Here is a 15,830-nt window from a genome sequence, read left to right on the forward strand (position 1 = left end):
TGAGGCGAGATTTGGTGAAGAGCACCATCAGTGATGCTAGCAACAACAGTGGGATAAAGCAAGTAAAGGAGGAGTAAGATGTGGCCCTCGCATCAAAGGGACAGTAGGAGTAGCGTAGGAGGAAGGAGGGCATTTGAAGATCAAGTGCTTCAGATGCGGTGAGCATGGCCACTGCAACTCTCAATGTCCTCTTAGAAAGAAGGAAAAGGAGGGGAAGTAGGATCAAAAGGCTACATCTACTGAGATCGACAGGCTGTCATCTAGATAAGAGGAAGAGTTTTCCATGATCACTAAGTTACCTCTAGCGCTGAGGTGGGGTGATTTGGTTTTGTAGCCCTAGAGACCTATAGGTTGGGCATGATTCTTGAGGAGGTCCACCTCTTGAATCAGTACCTTGCTACAAGTGCCCATAGTAAGCAGTTGCAAGATGGACCAATGGAAATTGGTGCAATCAGGTGCCAGAATGACATATGCAGTAGCTAGTAGAGGTCAGAGACTGAGCAATGCATAACAGTGTTGGCAGCAGTGCAGTTGGCACAGAGCAGAGTCAGTAACATCGCAGAGGCTTTAGTGACAGTTCATATTCTAGTAGTAGTCAAGACTTAGGTGACATATGCCATACTGACCATAGTTGGTTCAGTATTTTGGATGCTTTTCCGTTGCAATTGGTGCAGTTGCAGCAACAACAGATGGAGAGGGATGTAATGAAGATGTAGTATTGGTAACAGTTTAGCAGGGCCAACAACAACATGAATGCAACAGTCATAGTTCCACAATAGTTTATGAGTAGCATAGCCAGACATCAGTGGCGCAGTAGGAGATGGTGCGGAGACAAAGTGATTCTTTAGTGGGTTGTAGCACTAGAGCACATTCCTCGCTAAGAGTGGGTGTCTATTTCGATACATCGAATGTGCTCTAGCCTCGATATTTTGCAAAGAGGCTAAGAAACATGCATTCTCCAATACCCATAAATTGGGAAAATTCCACCTAGAGATGCTTTAATTAAAATAATTAATCGTTTTTAACGTATTCCCAAGTCTAAACTTAGGACATGTGATTAATTAGAGGGTATTAATTAAATATGGTGTGAATCTTCTAGAGGAAGACGATGATCAAATCCCATTTAATCTGGGCCTTTTATTATGTTTTAATCTTGGCCGTTGGTGCTCCAATGAGAGATTATAAGAAGGAGCTTGATAGGCACTTGGAGAACACACTGAGATAGTGAGATCTAGAGATCGAGTTTCTCAAGAGTAGTAATGTTGAGTTGTCGGAGAGAGATCGAGCAATATTCTTGCAGTGAGAGGCAGAGATAGTAGATCGGAGGGGGTTTTTCTAGTTCCGGAAAGTGCAAGACAGAGAAGGCATCGAGAGGTTCAGAGAGGCAGCGCAGTGCTTCAAAGGGAGTCTGTAATTTTGCTAGGAGTAGTTGAGATCTAGTACTGGAAGATGGGGTGTGAGACCGGATGGCCAGAGAGTTGAGTTCCATACAGCAAATCGATCAACTGGAAGGGTGAAGCAGTTCCTAAAGGTTGTGACACAGTGACAGTGTAGTGATTATGTAAAGGAAGCGTGGGGCTAGCCACCCAGAGTCTGGATCATATTCAAATCGCTAGTGATAGTGTGAGAATATTTATCGCTACCTCTTAGCTAGATTATTCTCTGTATCAGATTATGAGTTTGGGAATCTAAATATTTGTACTTAGAAACTACTACATAATAATTAAAACCCTCAGCTGTCTCACTGGTTTTCCCACATTGGGTTTTTCCGAGGACGTTTGTCCAAAAACAACGGTGCATTTGTGTGTCCATTTATTTCTCTCATGTTTAATATTTTGTTTCCACATTATTTTATGTTGTGAAGGTTGAAATAGATTTTATTTCTATGTTGACTATGTAACACTGTAAATAACTTGATTAAGAAATTAACAAGTAGGATGAATTTAATCAGTTGTCGCAGTAGGAATTTGGGTCACCGATTTTCACACTTCCTGCCTCGCCCTTCTCTTCTTGCGCCATGGTCACCTCACATCCACATGACCCATGGTTGGGCCACGTGGCCCACCCCCTCCCTCCAACGGCAAAACCACATTAATTCAAATGAAATTTCCCACTATGTATTAACGAGCATGTTTGGTGGTGTAATGGTTCAACGATTGGTTAATAACTATGAGGTCATGGGTTTGACTTTAGCGGGCTTGAATGGTAACAATAACAAAATTTTGGCACATATCCCGATGCCATGTTGTGGCCTTTCATTGGGCCACATGGCGCCCTCTGATTGGCCACATGGTGGCCCAGGATTGGCCCAAACCAAAACTCCTTCAACTAATCACATCATGCCATGTGCCTTGTCTAAATTGGTCCTCTGACAACCATATCGCCTAGTCATGATGTTGATATCAACATGATGTTAGTGTACAGTTTTCCCAATCAACCTTGCAAGTTAACTTTATAGATGTTTGCCAAAAAGTTCAAAACACGATAACTTTCACATATGGTGTCAGATTGAGGCGATTCAAGCGTCGTTGGAATCGGAACTATGAGATCTATGATTTGGCGCTAGTTTTAGAAGATTTTGAGCACTTTGATTTTTCAGCATATTTTTTATCCGCTGGATCAGTTAGCCATGCACTTCGCTTGTAGATGAATGTTATTGTTTCATAGGAAAAAATAGTATTGTTTTCATGCATTCAAATCACTGACACCATCACCTTTCCACTCACTACACATCTCTACATATTTCCAGTGAGCTAAAATCTGCCTAGAGCTATAGGAAACGCCCAGTCTTGTTTCTTACTTGTATAAGGTCACTAAATGAGTGCACCTATGCTTGGTAAGGATCAATTTTACCTTGAAAAACCTTCAACCACCTTTTCCACCCTTCAAAACACATTTAGACTTCATAAAGCTTCTCTTGGAAGTTTCCCGTAGCAAAATAGGGCCATCATGTAGCAATATGCAAATTTCTTTAGAATGCCTCCACAACTAGAAGCTTTCCATCATCGCTTGGCATTTTCCAACATCCATTAGACCTTGAAGATGGAGTTTAGAGGTTTAGAGATCCCTTAGGAACTTTTCCCTAGTCGTTGTAGCTTTCCTCCTGCAATTAGGATTTGTTGTTTTCTTGTCTTGTTTTAGCTACAAAATTAATTTTTCATGAAAGAAAGAGCAGGATTGATTTTTATCTAGAAATATTGAAGTATTTACTTTTCTTTATTGAAATTAAGATAAACTTTATTTCAACCATTTCTTTTCCTGCAATAACATTGATTTAATTTTTGCAAAACATAGTAGAATTACATTTTTTCATTTACATTCCTGTAATTAGATTAGGGTTTACTTTCTATCATTTAATTTCCTGTAATAGAATAGGATCTCTTTCAGTTTCTTCTTTTCCTGTAGATTATAATATATCTATTTATTGCTCATTGAATTTTTTAAGCATTTCGTGTAGCATAGTGGTCTCTATGCATTTTGACTTCTCTTCAACTACATTAGATCAAACTATGTAGAATATATTGCTTGTACCGATACCTCTTAAGTTTGTACAAAATCTAGGTTGATAATTAAAGTTGATCCCCTCAGGAGTTCCAACATTCTTGTTGTAAAAATGAGGGTCATCACTTTTGGGCACTGTTGCAGGGGAGGTGTTAAAGTAGTTGTTGTTTTCTGCAATAAGTTGGTTCCAAATGGACTGCAATGAAGGAGTTCCAACTGTAAACATGGTGATACAGGAGACGATTATGCAAGATAACATCTGCGATCAACTTCTAGTAAGCAATTCCCAAAAATCATTTGTGCATGATTGATAGTCTCGTTAGGAGATTCAAGCGTCGTGATGATATGTTTCATGAAAGGTTCACCCTTGACTCCGATTTGATTATTCTTGCCCTTGTATGGAAGCCATAAATGCAACCAGTATGTAGCAAAGTATCCTTACAACTTGCTAGACCAATCTCTACTCAAAATAAAGCCATAAGCTTATGAAATGTCCATAATGAAAATGTAAGTACATTGATGAACTCTGTGGTCTGATTATAAATGAATTATAACATTATTAAGCTCACCAATTTCCTGTACTAAAGATCTACCTAACTAAAATATTCTGGCATCAGTCTTTTCCCATTTGGCATTGATTTTATTTGCAACAGATAAAGGCATGACATTCGCAGAGGCACCATAATCAACTAGGGAATTATGGACATTATAATTAAAAATATCAAAAGCTAAAAGAAAAGTGGGGCAAGTGGACCTAGCATTTAAATTAGTTGCATTAAAAAATGATTTGAGGATGGTAGGGAACTTACTGGACGAGGCTTGAGAAGTGGTAGGCGGTGTAACTTTGTTTGATACCTCAGGGGTGGAAAACTTATTCATATTATTTCCAAAAGCATTTTTTTGAGGTTGTGTACTCCCAGATTTTTTTTGAGTGCTCGAGTAGGATTACTAGGAGGTAAAATATTTCTTAGCAATTGCTTTCTGACATCTTTCTCTAGCGTTGGTACTTTTCTCCTCAAGTTATATTCCTTATCTTGTTGTTGAGGAGGAGCATCACCCACTAGGGGCTCACCAACACTTTGTCGATCATTGTTGAATATAAGATCAAATGTGAAAATTGAATCACCAACATTTTGTTTTTCCTCTATCGGGGCAGGTTCATCAGTCTCTTGAGTCTGCTTTGAATGCTCTTCTGTGAACAAACTTTCTATAACACTTGCAACCACAACATTCATGTTGTGTTTCCACCAAGGGAATGTTTTCTTTGAATGAGCTTCTTGGTGAAAGGTACAGTAGTTATTCATGCCCAAGTTCTCAACATTGAATACAACATTGGAACTTTGTGTAGACTTAGTTGGTTGATTAAAATTATTCTTAAGAAATGGCTTAAGAGACTTGTTGTTGGTAGAAGCCTCACTTGACTTCCTTTTGCATTTTGATAATTTGTTAGTTAGCAAATTCAAGGATTTAGTCAAGATGTTCATGCCAAAAGGATATTTCTCTTTAGCTTTTGAGGAAGAGGCTTGAGACTTTTTACTTGTGTCTTTGGAGTCCTTTGAATCTTCCTGATCAACAATGACCCCAATAGACCTTAAGTATTTCTCGACGATGATTACTTCTACAAAGTATAAAGCCAAAGTATCTATTGTAGCACACTGAAAAAAATTGGAAATATTAGTAGGCAAGGCAGTAGTATAGTAAGGTTTAGTAATTGAGTCATGTGGTTGTACATCAGTGGGGAATTTGTTTAGAATACGTGTGAATCTTTCATTGAAATCCTTGACCTTTTCTTTCTCCCCCATCTTAATGTTTTAGAGTTCCTTAAGTAACATGGCTGGAGTTTTATCATCGACAAACTTTTCTAAGAATAACTACTTAAACACACTCCAATTATGGATTGAATTCGATGGAAGGCTATGATACAAAATTGATGCACTACCTTCTAGAGTGTATCGAAGTAATCTACAAGAAACATCGTCAAAATGTACCTATAGCACTAGTAAATGAAAGTAGAAATCATCAATATGATCTTCAACCTTTGCTTTCTTTTGAGGATCAAACTTGGTAAGCATCTTTTTTGGGTGCTTTGGTAAGTGATGAATATTTCCCAGAAGAGAAAGAGGCCCTTGGGCCATCCAATCCAATTGGTCTTCTCCTTCACCATCCAAATTATTGTTATTATTAGGTTGTTTGTATCCCTTGGCCGTTCTTCATTAGAAAAATGAAAATATTCCCCATCTCCATCCATATTTTTCTCACTTGGTGGTAGAAGATCCCCTTGTTGATGTATCCCTTCAGAAGAATCAATTGAATATTTAAGGATTACGTTAACCAAGTCTTTCGCTGAAGAAACTACACACCACGATGGGTTGTTGCTTTCTTTGTTTGCTTATGAGGAAGACAGGATGTCACAAATCCAATGGCTCTAGTAAAATGATAATTAATAGGCCGAAGGGTTTGGAGTTGATCGTAAGTGACTTCATATGCAAGCGTTGAACCTTAATGAGAGGAAACTCATTTCTCATATATATGAGTTGGATTTGTGCTTGGATGATTGTTTCATTGCACAAAAAGTTATGTATGTGAATGTGGTGAGTTTTCAACCATAAGAATGCTACCTTCCTAGTGCCATAACTTTTGATGGTGCTAGATGCCACCAAAAGTAAGGGGGTCTCCCCAATATGAAATCCCAATTAGACTTCACACCATTTGGAGTGGGAGCCCTAGCCGGAAAGTTAGGTTGTTTTCCATAGTCTTAAAGATTTTCCTTGGTTACAATAAATGACATAAGAGAAACACATGCTCTTTCAAGATAAACAAGTAAGTTATCCTTGTGATGTATTTAATTGCAAGGTATCTAATGGTTCTTTCACAGAAGGAAGTGACAGTATTTAAGAGAAAAGTAGTAGTATTTTCCTAATAAAGACACATGTATAAATTTGAAAGAATTGTTATAAATCTTGCGAAATAGTTCACAAAAAAATAACGATCATGAAAGCATAAGGCACATGATTCAATAATGCATACTAAAGTCAATGAAATAGTTCATTTTCATTAGTATGTGTTAACATAAACATACACCAGAAACAATGAAATAATAGTGTTACCATCATCCCCGACATATGCATGAAAAGTGTACTGACTCCAAGAGCTTCAAATTATAAAGTGAAAGTCCCAAGACACACCATTACAATGATACAAAACTTGTTCCAATAGTGGAACGTTAAGAAACTACTTGCTTCTCAGACGCCTAATATTCTCTCCTATGCTTAGCTTGAGAAGAAAAAGTGACTCTCCACCTCCCTTATGACTCTCCACAACCCTTGTGACTCTTGAGCTCCCTTCATGACTCTTGAGATTCCATGTGGCTTTTCAAACTCCTATGAGACCTTTGGACTTCTATATGGAGTGACCTTTGGACTTCCGCACAATTTACATTTTCTCATTTTGGGAATTACATAATTACATCCACAAATGATGTGCAAAAATACAATGACATGTGAGGTTGTTGAGGTGACACTTGGACAAGCCATGACTTGGTACTGATGACATGGAACTTCATAGTGATGTGTTAATGTAAATATTTCCTCCTTGCTGCTTTCTTTGTATCTTCATGATAGGCTTTGCAAGTTCTTCATCTTCATCCTCCAAGACACTAGGATGATGTGGAGCTCTTTATGTGTTCTTGATCTTCCTTCTTCAGTCATGATCCAATGTCCCTTCATCTTCTTGCTTGGTGATATCTTTGTATCTTCAGATTCACAAGTGTCTTCTTACATCATCTCCTTGGCATCCTCCTTGAGCATCATCCTATCCTGTGAAGATAAAAATACATGTAGATGGAATCCACTCATGACAAGATAACATCAGTCCAGAAATATCCTAGTTTATCTTATTCTTCATGCAACACATTGATTGAGGCAGAACATAGTGTAGGACTAAGAAGGAGGATAGGGATTGTACAATGCTCAATTCCAGGGGGTAGTGATGAGGGTCTAGTTATTGTGACTGTGTAATGTGGAGTGGCTAGGAACTGGAAGGCCTAAATAGTTGATTGAGTTAGTGGTGCAGTGAGGCAGACTAGCTCATTATGGTGTCCCAAGTCTAGTAGCTGTTATCATCATGTCTTTACATCTATCTCTACGATCTGGAAACAAATCAACAAATTTGTTAACTAAATAGGGCAATCAAGAATGGGATCTAGTTTTCTCCTCTTCCTAGGGGTGGATGATGGGGTGCAGGTATCGAGGAGGGTGCTTGCCACCCCACCAATCCTGATGATTTTTAAGGTGGAGTGGCATGGCACACCTCTACAATGCAGTCTTGTGCGAGAAATATATTGCCTTCAATTCATTGGGACACTAGGTTATTTAGCTAGTTGATGATGAAAGTGCAATTAAATGTGGCTCTATGTTCCACATGGTGGCATTGATATGTGCTGTGTGGTACTGAAAATAGTAGTGTCTTTGGCGGTGTGAGAGTCTCGTTAATTTTCACAAGGTGAGGAGAGAGGACATGGAGAGGCGTTTTCTCCAACGTTTGGGCTCTAGTTATATGATGGTCATGTTTAGGAGATTAGAGAGCTTAAGGGAATGTGAGTATTTTCTGCCTCAGTGAGTTTGGGACCTTGGTAGAAGGAGTTCTTGGCTTGCAAAATCACAATTTCTTGTCGGAATCATAGTGTTGGTGGTGTTCTCCTGCACAATTGAATGAGTGTCAGGATCATTTTTGGATTCTCAAGCCTGGAGAAAGGTATGACAACAAGGTCCCATAGCTCAATTTTACTTTGTAAAGGATTTTGGTCCTAATCATCATCTTTGTATTAGGGTATTATGGGCTCTGTATGTGAATTCTGGGAATGTCTGCCGGTTGAGTCTGGTCCCAATAATGGGGTTTCCTTGCTCTATTTGTGGTATACTGGTTTCATTCGGAGAGGGAAGCATCATCCCTCTACCTTTCCACGCTGACTACTATGGGTTGGCTGGTTCCTGGAAGGCAATGTGACAATTTTTGTGGGGTTTGAGGGTAACCATAATTTGTGAGCTAGAACTCTAATCCTAGTAGAATTTAAAAATTTTCGTCTCAAGTTGGAAGCTTGGTCTTTTGGTGGGTATTCCATATTTGTTTTTGGTGTGGGATTATGCTTGGTCCTTGAAGGTTGTTCACCCTAGTTGTGGCCAAGGGTTCATAGCTTGGGGTGGTTAAGAACATATGTTTTCTTATGGGGTTGTTCCTGACACTCATGCATGTACATGGAGATTTTTGTGTATCTTTGGTGGAGGGTTTCAAGCGCCAAACCTAACAGCATCCTATATTTTTCCTAGGTTGAGTGGGCGCTTGCTTGATTGGGAGCATACCCTGGCTTGGCATTAGACACCTGTGGGACATTTGTTGCCAATTCATCGTCAAATCATGTTGGTTTGCAATTTGGATTTCAATGCCTTGATAACCAGGAAAAGTTAGAAGGGGGTTGGGAGAGAGGGGCCAACGTGATAGACATAGTTTGGAGGACCCCCGGCTAAGGGGAGGTCGTTGCCCCTAACCCAACTCACATTCTTAGTATTGAGGAGTCAGTCCGCTCTTTGGCCAACTTTGGAAATCAGTTCAAGCACATCACTCTGCTCTTGGAGCAACTTAATAGAGATTGACGTGATGAAAGAAATGCCATAATTTCCTTTATGAATGATCTTCAGAGTAACCAATGGAATATGCAAGACTGGTTGGGCAACATGCAAAGCAGACGATGGCGCATTCAAGAGAAATTGAACCATTTTGAGGGAAGAGTGACTCACATGGAGAAACATGTACATTGTGACTTCTGGCTACTACCATCTCTAGGTTCTAGACTGGAGCATCCTACACTGGTCAACTCATGAGACTCATAATGGTTCCTCAATTGTTTATGATATTGAAGGTTTTATGGTGTTATGTGTCTCTTCGGCTATGGTTAGCTAAGTTTTTCTCGCAGTTTGTTATATGTTTTGGTAATTACCTACTGGCCATTAAAACTGGTAAGAGTGAGGTCGATAGGAAATAGAAAAGTTAATATTCACCGATGTCATCTTTTTCCATAAATGAAACTCTTAGATTCATAAAAAAATGGCATATTTTGTTTTTTCAAGATATAGGAACACCATTAATAACATAAGACATGCATTTATAAGTACTTATCGAGTTGCCGATTAGTGTTATATCGAGTGGTTGGATGGAAAAATGCCTTGATAAATATTATTGTAATGTCAACTTAGTGCCTATGAATATTGGAGCATCGACTTCAAACCTTTTGAACACTTAAGCGAGTATACTTGTGGAATGGCTAGAACCAATAACCTCACTTTATACCTCAAACAGAGAGGAAGGTTAATTGCTTTCCTTGGATAAGAAAAAGGTGCTTAAACGATGAATGCACGAAGATGAGTTACACTTTTGTGCCAAATTTGGCAATGATATTTCAAAATTTTACTCTTTTATCGAATTGAAGCGCTCAAAATTCACATAAGCATTGTGAATTTTGATTCGTAGTAAAAAGACGATTTGTGGAGAATTATGTTGTAGTCCTAATGATATTTTTTGCAAAAAAATTGTGTCGTAAAACTTGTCAATTTTCCATTAAATGAAATGTTTGTCCTTCCAAATTTTGACATATCTTAAGAGGTATATGTGTGTTCACGTAGCTTAAATTAGTCTAAAATGTGTAATTTAAAAAAAATATAGATATGAGCATGATCTACAAGGATAAAACTAAGTTTTTCATATTAAAAATTTATTTCTTTATGCAAAATTATATTTCTTATTATTTTTTGAAGTTGGCAAAGTAATATTTCAATTTCATTTTGTAGACACGTGTTCACATAAGATTTTTTTCTACTCTTTAAATAAATTCAAAAACTAAGAGTAAGCTTTTGAAGAGAACTCATAAACGAATAAGTTTGTATTTTTTTGTTTTGTAAATTTATGTTATTGATTTTTTATTCATCCCTTTTGAAGTTGTCAAAAAAAATTTCAAACATTATGTTTAAAATAAGTTAGATGAAAAATATCATATGAATTTGAAAATATCAAACTCATATACCATTGGATAGAAGATTCCTTCATGAATCCAACATGATCAACTCCACCACATAAGGACAAATCATGCCTGAAGTCCATTAGGTTATAAAATGGTGTTGTAGAGAAATATGCAGAAAGGGAGCTAAAGCTCCATTTTTTTGGTCTTTAGTAGCTCAATCGAGGCTTTAACAAACTCTTGTTCGAGCTCTTGACGTGGTTAAAAAATGGCTTGATCGAGCTTCTATGTAACTATGAGTTACGTAGGAGCTTGATCAAGGGTTATTTTTAAGCATTCAAACATCTCGATTGAGGGCTAAAATAGAGCTCGATCGAGTTGTTTTTTTCTCCCTCCCAATTCATGTGCTTGCGAAAAAGTGTAACCCATCTTCATGCACTCACCCTAAACAATTAGTCTTAGATGTGAATTAGAAGATAACCATGAACATAATTTGAAAATGACACATCAAGCTACTTTTCATGAACGTTTAATAGGGGATTAACAACCTCTAACAACTAAATAAACAAAGTTGTATACAACAAGAACCTTTGTTCTCAAATAAATGCATTAGAAACTCATCCTCAATTTCAGAGTGCAACAAATCTTGAACATTGGCTAGTATTAGGAAATAGTTAATAAACAAAATATATATTATAAAAACTCAACAACATTCCCAATTATTGCTAATGGTCACGTGTATATATCAAGAGTTCAAAACACATACAACAAAGAACAAGAAAATTATAGGAGATCATGTGCCATCAATAAGAGGTAAGCATCATCTTAGAAGCCTTGAGAATGTGGTCCAATGGTTAGGTGGGGAGGTTTGGTCCCCACAAGTCATGTGGTCCAATCCCGGGTAGGACTATGTATGCCTGAGAGTTGCTCTAGGCACGATTTATTCAGTTGAAAAAAAAACATCCTCTTAAAAAACTTTGTCTCAACCAAAACATTTCCTCAAGTATTTATTCATAGAGCTTTGCCAATACATTTATTGTCTTCAACATGATAAACTATCATTGCCAATACATTTATTGTCTTTAACATGATAAACTATCATAGTTTGCAATAGTTACTTGTAGACACCACTATAATAGCAAAAGTACACAAAATGTGTGAAGTAAGGATTCCACTTGAATGTAGGAAACCCAAGGTGAAATTATGTTTTAGCAGTTACAAAATCTCTAGATCTTAAAGATCCTATGACCCTCTCAAGTCACAACTCTCCAAAGATTGTTTCCAATGGACCTATTGCCCCTCTTTCAACAAAGGTATCCTAAAGTTTTTGACAAAGCACCATACCATTTGTAAGCCCAAATATACACAATCTATGGCCTTGTAGGCCAATAAAAATATTATTTCTTATTTAATTTTATAACTTCAATTAAAATTATTTAGAAAAAAAAAAATTCCTATTTCAAAAAAATAAAAAACATATTCATATGATTGTATTTATGGATTTAAAATGATAAAGACATTCTAATGCCTCCTTTCATCCATAATCCCCAAAATTAATATTCAATATACTATTATTAATTATGAATGACTCTAAAAAATAAACCTTTTCATGCCTTCCACTATAATTTATTAACTGTCTTAAAAAAACAAGTCTACAAACTTTAAACAAAATGCAAGGAGCCAAAAGATTTTAAAACAAACATATTAAAGTCAACAATGGCCTCTAAAAGATTTGGAAAAAAATCACATATTAAAAACATCAATCACCTTTAAAAGGCTAGGTAACAAAAATCTACGAATATTAAGATATATGTTAGTTTTGCTTCAAGAGTAATATTTCTATAAAGACTAAAGTACTTCTATCTCTAATTTTTTTATAAATCACTCATACCTGAGCCCTTGTGACTCTCCTTTCAAAACTTCTTTACCTTTGAATTTTGTTCTCTGCACATGAGTAAAATAATTGACTCAACAAATATTGCTATGACTTTTATCAGGTCTCCTAAATTTTTCAAATGAATATCTAGAAGCAAACAGAAAACATAGCTCTAATTTGACAAGCAATCGAACTTTCTGGTGTAAACTACAGGGAAATTTTCATGAAAAGATGTTTAGCCTGTACATATTAGAACATGCCTGTAAAGATATTCAAATGAAATAAAGATCCAGTTACTGGCATTTTATAAACAGCAAAGACAGCTCTAATTTGACAAACAATCGAACTTTCTGGTGTAAACTACAGGAAATTTCTCTTCAAAAGGTGTTTAGCCTGTACATATTAGAACTTGCCTGTAAAGATATTCAAATGAAATAAAGATCCAGTTACTGGCATTTTATAAACAGAAAACATAGCTCTAATTTGAAAAACAATCGAACTTTCTGGTGTAAACTACAGGAAAATTTTCTTCAAAAGATGTTTTACCTGTATATATTAGAACTTGCCTGTAAAGATATTCAAATGAAATAAAGATCCAGCTGAACGTCCGCTACGAGAGAGGGAGAGCCTCGTCCTGCAACGATTCCATGAATGAGATAAACTATTTCAAACACTGCGTAAACGACGTCTAGCCTCCGAATATCCAGATATCAATTAAAGTCTATTTGATCTTTACCCTAGTTAAGGCTACGAGGAACGTCTGGTACTGGCTAAGGACAGTATGAAGAGGAGCCGCCTCGTCCTGTTGCGATTCGTCTCCGAGTTCGGATAAGATAGGACTGGGCTACGCGGAGGGTGTCCGTATGGCCGTGTGGCAAAGGTTCCTTCAATTTGACGGGCTTGCAGCAGCATTCTCCATCTGCTGGAAATTTACCGGCCTCTGCCTGGTTAAGCTATAGGTCTGCAGGGAAAATGGAAAATAAGAATGGACCGTCTCTGCGCGGTTAAGTTAAAGTCGAGATGAGCGTGCAGAGGCTCATAATTATGAAAACGCTCTCCCGCTCGGTTGGTTCGTGGTTCTCCGCTCTGTTCAGCGAAAGGTGGAGATGAAGCGTGCGAGGCTTCGTTATAAGGCACTTCTCTCCCACTCTTTCGCTTGAGAACGACTTCCCCAGCACTTTCCCTCTGCGCATTTCCTCCAACAGCCCTCGTGGCAGCACTTTTCCTCTGCACGTGCGGTTCGTGCTTTTTGTTCTGTTTTTCTGGTTTGTGCGGTCAGATGGCCCCGCGGAAAGCACAACTCCAGTCAGTCGGGACTCGGGCTGGTGTTGTTATGTGGAGTCGGAACGCTGATTCTCCATAATTTAACTCGAATTTCGATGACGTGGTTTGAGGCGGCCTTGGTTATGTGGTTTATGTTTGTCCAGTGAGAGGCACGAAAATGGAGTTGTTTATAATGTGATTTTTTTGGAGATTTCGATGATGGAATCCGGTGAAGAAATTGAGGTTAAATTTTGACTTGTTGCAGTTAAAATAGTTTTTTAACTGCATATTTGGATTCAGCATCTGGAAAAACCTTTGGGACGCTTTGATTGTGCAGAAACTAGCTATCAAACTTGCAATTCCAATAAATTGCTGCCAGATTTTGACAAAAAAACCAACAAAAAAACTTTCAAAAAATTGCATTATAAACAACAGCCGCTGAAAGCAAGAGCTCCTTCGTGGTTTTTGTTTTTCCAGTGAGAGGCGCGGAAAGCCGGAGCTGCTTGGCCAGCTGTTATTATGGGGATGCTGAATCTTTATAACTTATTTGGAATTTGAATTTTGATGCGGTGGCTTTAGAATCTTTGATGTGGAGAATTTTAAGCGATTAATTTTTTTATATACGCCATAATTTTTGTTCTCTGCATTAATTTGGTGTACGTAATGTCGTGTGTATATGCATAGTTATCATATTTATCAATTATCGATTAATTAATGAACACAGTTATCATATTTATTAATGAGGTTATCAATTAGCATTGGCAACATAACGGTGTAAAGATATGCTAATAGGATTAAAAATGGAAGATACTATATTAAACTAAATTTTTTTAGATAAAATATTGGAAAATATTGCCCGCGCATATTTGTTGTTGATTGCCCTGATCAATATATGGGGAAATCCATGAAGTCAAGATTTGTAACTTAGATCTTGTTGTGATAAAAACACAATTCCCCATTATTCATTTAATTCTCATTATGTGGACCTTTCACTGAATCAATTGGTCATATTACTATTTCATTTTGAGTATTTGGATTGCTTCAATGAGTTGAATCTATTCCTATCTTCCTATCATAACATTTTGATGTCATTTGGTTGTTTGGTTTGCAAATAGCACTTAATTGAAGATTGGATATTTTCCTCTGCCTTGGCCTATTAAAATGTATAAATTGTACATTACTTTCGTTTTATAAATTTATTTATTTGTAAATAATTAATTTTCGATTGTAAATATTAATTTATATTTTATACATAGCCCCCGAGAACAAGACCAAGTTTTATATTACAAAGTGGCTTTTATATTATGAATTGGTTTATTGATAAAAGTGGAGAAAGACCTATTGAAAATAATGCATATATCAAATCTAATATCGGAGTTTTGAGTCATCGAGACTTTGACATCGGAAGAATCCTTTTGAGAATCCCCGATATCAAAGTTTGAACCATATTATGAAGAGGCTTAATAAAACATTTATCTAAAGTATCGAAGCTATTTAATAAAGCAGTTATAATTCTTTGCATTACACATATCAGAATCCATGGATATTGTAATATTAAAGATATTCGATATAAGCCCCTTTAATATGCAAACTTTGGTTCATAAAACCAAAATCTCTGACATATCTTTACACCCACATCCCATGTCATTGGTTCTGCTCCCACATATAAGAGGCAGTGGATATCGGAGATTTCCTTTCGAGACACATTTAAAAAACTTCGATAACACCATTCGTCAATATTCAGATATGCTAACCCTGTCGATATGCCGATACAACACATCCCTCCATCTTTGATACAACACTCTCTTTGATCTCTGATAGCGATCTAACCTTCCGCTCCGATCTCTGATAATCTCTCCATTGATGATAATCCAATGCGCTTCCCCCTCCGACTTCCAATATCTGCCAGGCTCTGATATCTGGCCCCGATATGCATATTAACGATGGTCTAATTAGAATATCGTGTCTACCTATCAGAACTTATAAATGGTAACAATTGTAAAACGTCAATATCTTAAATCTTCGATTGACGATATTCCTTTGGATCCAATAAGCACATAAACAATGGTTTAATGTTGATATCGTGTCCGCTCCTCATAGGGATTTCTTTATATCGCAAGTTTTATATTATTGTGATTGTTTTTTTTTCTAAATCAGGCTATTCTATTATATTACAAAAAGTCA

The 15,830-nt window shown here is 37.0% G+C and overlaps 1 pseudogene; it reads right to left on the reverse strand.

Annotated features, from left to right (window-relative positions):
• Nucleotides 1-15,582, reverse strand: part of LOC149164724 (psbP domain-containing protein 5, chloroplastic-like) — a 169,581-nt pseudogene extending 153,999 nt beyond the window's left edge.
• Nucleotides 15,583-15,830: the final 248 nt, after the last annotated feature.

The sequence above is a fragment of the Pinus tabuliformis genome, chromosome 5_1 (genome assembly GCF_031772625.1).
Source record: "Pinus tabuliformis cultivar Carrire ecotype Pingquan chromosome 5_1, CPIR1, whole genome shotgun sequence".
NCBI classification, from domain to species: Eukaryota; Viridiplantae; Streptophyta; class Pinopsida; order Pinales; family Pinaceae; genus Pinus; species Pinus tabuliformis.